This window comes from Amia ocellicauda, chromosome 2, assembly GCF_036373705.1.
Source record: "Amia ocellicauda isolate fAmiCal2 chromosome 2, fAmiCal2.hap1, whole genome shotgun sequence".
Lineage (NCBI taxonomy): Eukaryota > Metazoa > Chordata > Actinopteri > Amiiformes > Amiidae > Amia > Amia ocellicauda.
Genome location: NC_089851.1, coordinates 51,856,492 through 51,862,916, shown reverse-complemented (window position 1 = coordinate 51,862,916; position 6,425 = coordinate 51,856,492). Strand labels below are relative to the sequence as shown.

General features: G+C 46.7%; 3 non-coding genes across 3 annotated transcripts; all 3 read left to right on the top strand.

Moving 5' to 3' along the window:
* Positions 1–1,037: 1,037 nt before the first annotated feature.
* Positions 1,038–1,111, top strand: trnat-cgu (transfer RNA threonine (anticodon CGU)). Its single transcript has one exon. It is a non-coding gene; the product is annotated as a tRNA-Thr (tRNA).
* A 1,338-nt stretch (positions 1,112–2,449) lies between these two features.
* On the top strand, positions 2,450–2,523 carry trnat-cgu (transfer RNA threonine (anticodon CGU)). The gene has a single exon. It is a non-coding gene; the product is annotated as a tRNA-Thr (tRNA).
* Positions 2,524–5,902: 3,379 nt separating this feature from the next.
* On the top strand, positions 5,903–5,976 carry trnat-cgu (transfer RNA threonine (anticodon CGU)). Its single transcript has one exon. It is a non-coding gene; the product is annotated as a tRNA-Thr (tRNA).
* The last annotated feature ends 449 nt before the right edge of the window (positions 5,977–6,425 follow it).

The window sequence follows — 6,425 nt, the reverse complement described above, 5'->3', positions numbered from 1 at the left end:
ATGATTCTCGCTTCGGGTGCGAGAGGCCCTGGCTTCAACTCCCGGACGAGCCCGCTTGGCCCCGCTTCGCAGTCACTGAAGCGTTCGTTTTTTGGCTCACGTGCTGAAAGGACCAGGGAGGGCGCCATCCTTGACCCGTTTCAAACGGGGCAAAAAGGAGCACAAACTGTTGTCAGAAGTGAGATTCGAACCCACACCTCCAGGGGAGACTGCGACCTGAACGCAGCGCCTTAGACCGCTCGGCCATCCTGACTGCCCGGCGGGGCCCTAGCGCAACGGGTCGCGGTCCAGGACTGCTTTCCGGAGCCTGAGCTGACCGAAGGACACTAACAAGGTGGAATAAAGCAGGCAGGGGAGGCAGCGATGCTGCCCTCGCCTTGCCCTGAGACATTCAGAATCGGAAAGGGGCGTGGCGAAAGATCTGGAGGCGGAGAAGGTGGGAGGTGGCAAGCCCGGCTCCTCGTTAGTATAGTGGTGAGTATCCCCGCCTGTCACGCGGGATTGCCTGTCATTGGGGGAGCGATAGCAAGCAAGAGAGTTAGATATCGAGAGTCATAGATAGATGGATGTATGGACGGCAAGGCAAGCATCTGATTGACAGTGGTCCGTGATCTGCTGTTTTGCTACTATGCTACTGACCATTGGGGGAGCGATAGCAAGCAAGAGAGTTAGATATCGAGAGTCATAGATAGATAGATGGATAGATGGATGGACGGTAAGGCAAGCATCTGATTGACAGTGGTCCGTGATCTGCTGTTATGCTACTATGCTACTTACCTAACGTCCTTGTTGCTCCCGTCAACCTTACGTTTTCACCTCTGTGTGCTTCCTTTGTTGCAGCCTGCATCCAGATTTTGTTTTGTTTTGTGTTGTTTTGTGTTGTTTTGTGTTGTTTTGTGTTTTGTTTTGTTTTGTTTTGTGTTTTGTTTTGTTTTGTTTTGTTTTGTTTTGTTTTGTTTTGTTTTGTTTTGTTTTGTTTTGTTTTGTTGTTTTGTTTCTTACGCCTGAGTGTAGGCACTGGGGAATGGGAGAGTCCTGGCACCGTGGCTTAGTTGGTCAAAGCGCCTGTCTCGTAAACAGGAAACCCTGGGTTCGACTCCTAGCAGTGCCTTGGTTTATGTTGGCCTAGGCAATGGAAAGGAAGTTTCTAAACGCTCAATACATTTTTCCAAGATGGCCGTCCGCAGCAAGCAGCTTAAGGTTACTGTAGCCGCAGTCTGGCAAGGTGACCGCCAGAAGTAGAAACAATAACAAGGGGCGGGGGGAAAAGTGGGCCGTCCCTGGGTGGATTCAAACCACCATCCTTTCGGTTAACAGCCGAACACGCTGACCGATTGCGCCACAGACACAGACGGAGGTGTTGTGCTTGCTGCAGTCGTGCAGTTCCTTCACAGTTGCCAGGAATCATTTCCAGCACACGATTTTCTTTGTCGTTGAATGCAACATACGTGACCATTGGGGGAGCGATAGCAAGCAAGAGAGTTAGATATTGAGAGTCATAGATTGATAGCTAGCTAAATAGCTAGATAGATAGATAGATAGATGGATGGATGGACGGCAAGGCAAGCATCTGATTGACTGTGGTCCATGATCTGCTGATATGCTACTATTCTACTGACCATTGGGGTAGCGATAGCAAGCAAGAGAGTTAGATATCAAGAGTCATAGATAGATAGATAGATAGATGGATGGATGGACGGCAAGGCAAGCATCTGATTGACAGTGGTCCGTGATCTGCTGTTATGCTACTATGCTACTGACCATTGGGGGAGCGATAGCAAGCAAGAGAGTTAGATATCGAGAGTCATAGATAGATAGATAGATAGATGGATGGATGGACGGCAAGGCAAGCATCTGATTGACAGTGGTCCGTGATCTGCTGTTATGCTACTATGCTACTGACCATTGGGGGAGCGATAGCAAGCAAGAGAGTTAGATATCGAGAGTCATAGATAGATAGATAGATAGATGGATGGATGGACGGCAAGGCAAGCATCTGATTGACAGTGGTCCGTGATCTGCTGTTATGCTACTATGCTACTGACCATTGGGGGAGCGATAGCAAGCAAGAGAGTTAGATATCGAGAGTCATAGATAGATAGATAGATAGATGGATGGATGGACGGAAAGGCAAGCATCTGATTGACAGTGGTCCGTGATCTGCTGTTATGCTACTATGCTACTTACCTAACGTCCAATTCCCATTGCCGCCCCTGGACAGTCGCAACAGGGAGCTTGTTGCTCCCGTCAACCTTACGTTTTCACCTCTGTGTGCTTCCTTTGTTGCAGCCTGCATCCAGATTTTGTTTTGTTTTGTTTTGTTTTGTTTTGTTTTGTTTTGTTTTGTTTTGTTTTGTTTTGTTTTGTTTTGTTTTGTTTTGTTTTGTTTTGTTTTGTTTTGTTTTGTTTCTTACGCCTGAGTGTAGGCACTGGGGAATGGGAGAGTCCTGGCACCGTGGCTTAGTTGGTCAAAGCGCCTGTCTCGTAAACAGGAAACCCTGGGTTCGACTCCTAGCAGTGCCTTGGTTTATGTTGGCCTAGGCAATGGAAAGGAAGTTTCTAAACGCTCAATACATTTTTCCAAGATGGCCGTCCGCAGCAAGCAGCTTAAGGTTACTGTAGCCGCAGTCTGGCAAGGTGACCGCCAGAAGTAGAAACAATAACAAGGGGCGGGGGGAAAAGTGGGCCGTCCCTGGGTAGATTCAAACCACCATCCTTTCGGTTAACAGCCGAACACGCTGACCGATTGCACCACAGACACAGACGGAGGTGTTGTGCTTGCTGCAGTCGTGCAGTTCCTTCACAGTTGCCAGAAATCATTTCCAGCACACGATTTTCTTTGTCGTTGAATGCAACATACGTGACCATTGGGGGAGCGATAGCAAGCAAGAGAGTTAGATATTGAGAGTCATAGATTGATAGCTAGCTAAATAGCTAGATAGATAGATAGATAGATAGATAGATAGATAGATGGATGGATGGACGGCAAGGCAAGCATCTGATTGACAGTGGTCCGTGATCTGCTGTTATGCTACTATGCTACTGACCATTGGGGGAGCGATAGCAAGCAAGAGAGTTAGATATCGAGAGTCATAGATACATAGATAGATAGATAGATGGATGGATGGACGGCAAGGCAAGCATCTGATTGACTGTGGTCCATGATCTGCTGATATGCTACTATTCTACTGACCATTGGGGTAGCGATAGCAAGCAAGAGAGTTAGATATCAAGAGTCATAGATAGATAGATAGATAGATAGATAGATAGATAGATAGATAGATAGATAGATAGATAGATGGATGGATGGATGGACGGCAAGGCAAGCATCTGATTGACAGTGGTCCGTGATCTGCAGTTATGCTACTATGCTACTGACCATTGGGGGAGCGATAGCAAGCAAGAGAGTTAGATATCGAGAGTCATAGATAGATAGATAGATAGATGGATGGATGGACGGCAAGGCAAGCATCTGATTGACAGTGGTCCGTGATCTGCTGTTATGCTACTATGCTACTGACCATTGGGGGAGCTATAGCAAGCAAGAGAGTTAGATATCGAGAGTCATAGATAGATAGTTAGATAGATGGATGGATGGATGGACGGCAAGGCAAGCATCTGATTGACAGTGGTCCATGATCTGCTGTTATGCTACTATGCTACTGACCATTGGGGGAGCGATAGCAAGCAAGAGAGTTAGATATCGAGAGTCATAGATAGGTAGATAGATAGATGGATGGATGGATGGACGGCAAGGCAAGCATCTGATTGACAGTGGTCCGTGATCTGCTGTTATGCTACTATGCTACTGACCATTGGGGGAGCGATAGCAAGCAAGAGAGTTAGATATCGAGAGTCATAGATAGATAGATAGATAGATGGATGGATGGACGGCAAGGCAAGCATCTGATTGACAGTGGTCCGTGATCTGCTGTTATGCTACTATGCTACTGACCATTGGGGGAGCGATAGCAAGCAAGAGAGTTAGATATCGAGAGTCATAGATAGATAGATAGATAGATGGATGGATGGACGGCAAGGCAAGCATCTGATTGACAGTGGTCCGTGATCTGCTGTTATGCTACTATGCTACTGACCATTGGGGGAGCGATAGCAAGCAAGAGAGTTAGATATCGAGAGTCATAGATAGATAGATAGATAGATGGATGGATGGACGGCAAGGCAAGCATCTGATTGACAGTGGTCCGTGATCTGCTGTTATGATACTATGCTACTGACCATTGGGGGAGCTATAGCAAGCAAGAGAGTTAGATATCGAGAGTCATAGATAGATAGTTAGATAGATGGATGGATGGATGGACGGCAAGGCAAGCATCTGATTGACAGTGGTCCATGATCTGCTGTTATGCTACTATGCTACTGACCATTGGGGGAGCGATAGCAAGCAAGAGAGTTAGATATCGAGAGTCATAGATAGGTAGATAGATAGATGGATGGATGGATGGACGGCAAGGCAAGCATCTGATTGACAGTGGTCCGTGATCTGCTGTTATGCTACTATGCTACTGACCATTGGGGGAGCGATAGCAAGCAAGAGAGTTAGATATCGAGAGTCATAGATAGATAGATAGATAGATGGATGGATGGACGGCAAGGCAAGCATCTGATTGACAGTGGTCCGTGATCTGCTGTTATGCTACTATGCTACTGACCATTGGGGGAGCGATAGCAAGCAAGAGAGTTAGATATCGAGAGTCATAGATAGATAGATAGATAGATGGATGGATGGACGGCAAGGCAAGCATCTGATTGACAGTGGTCCGTGATCTGCTGTTATGCTACTATGCTACTGACCATTGGGGGAGCGATAGCAAGCAAGAGAGTTAGATATCGAGAGTCATAGATAGATAGATAGATAGATGGATGGATGGACGGCAAGGCAAGCATCTGATTGACAGTGGTCCGTGATCTGCTGTTATGCTACTATGCTACTGACCATTGGGGGAGCGATAGCAAGCAAGAGAGTTAGATATCGAGAGTCATAGATAGATAGATAGATAGATGGATGGATGGATGGACGGCAAGGCAAGCATCTGATTGACAGTGGTCCGTGATCTGCTGTTATGCTACTATGCTACTGACCATTGGGGGAGCGATAGCAAGCAAGAGAGTTAGATATCGAGAGTCATAGATAGATAGATAGATAGATGGATGGATGGATGGACGGCAAGGCAAGCATCTGATTGACAGTGGTCCATGATCTGCTGTTATGCTACTATGCTACTGACCATTGGGGGAGCGATAGCAAGCAAGAGAGTTAGATATCGAGAGTCATAGATAGGTAGATAGATAGATGGATGGATGGACGGCAAGGCAAGCATCTGATTGACAGTGGTCCGTGATCTGCTGTTATGCTACTATGCTACTGACCATTGGGGGAGCGATAGCAAGCAAGAGAGTTAGATATCGAGAGTCATAGATAGATAGATAGATAGATGGATGGATGGACGGCAAGGCAAGCATCTGATTGACAGTGGTCCGTGATCTGCTGTTATGCTACTATGCTACTGACCATTGGGGGAGCGATAGCAAGCAAGAGAGTTAGATATCGAGAGTCAAAGATAGATAGATAGATAGATGGATGGATGGACGGAAAGGCAAGCATCTGATTGACAGTGGTCCGTGATCTGCTGTTATGCTACTATGCTACTTACCTAACGTCCAATTCCCATTGCCGCCCCTGGACAGTCGCAACAGGGAGCTTGTTGCTCCCGTCAACCTTACGTTTTCACCTCTGTGTGCTTCCTTTGTTGCAGCCTGCATCCAGATTTTGTTTTGTTTTGTTTTGTTTTGTTTTGTTTTGTTTTGTTTTGTTTTGTTTTGTTTTGTTTTGTTTTGTTTCTTATGCCTGAGTGTAGGCACTGGGGAATGGGAGAGTCCTGGTACCGTGGCTTAGTTGGTCAAAGCGCCTGTCTCGTAAACAGGAAACCCTGGGTTCGACTCCTAGCAGTGCCTTGGTTTATGTTGGCCTAGGCAATGGAAAGGAAGTTTCTAAACGCTCAATACATTTTTCCAAGATGGCCGTCCGCAGCAAGCAGCTTAAGGTTACTGTAGCCGCAGTCTGGCAAGGTGACCGCCAGAAGTAGAAACAATAACAAGGGGCGGGGGAAAAGTGGGCCGTCCCTGGGTGGATTCAAACCACCATCCTTTCGGTTAACAGCCGAACACGCTGATCGATTGCGCCACAGACACAGACGGAGGTGTTGTGCTTGCTGCAGTCGTGCAGTTCCTTCACAGTTGCCAGAAATCATTTCCAGCACACGATTTTCTTTGTCGTTGAATGCAACATACGTGACCATTGGGGGAGCGATAGCAAGCAAGAGAGTTAGATATTGAGAGTCATAGATTGATAGCTAGCTAAATAGCTAGATAGATAGCTAGATAGATAGATAGATAGATGGATG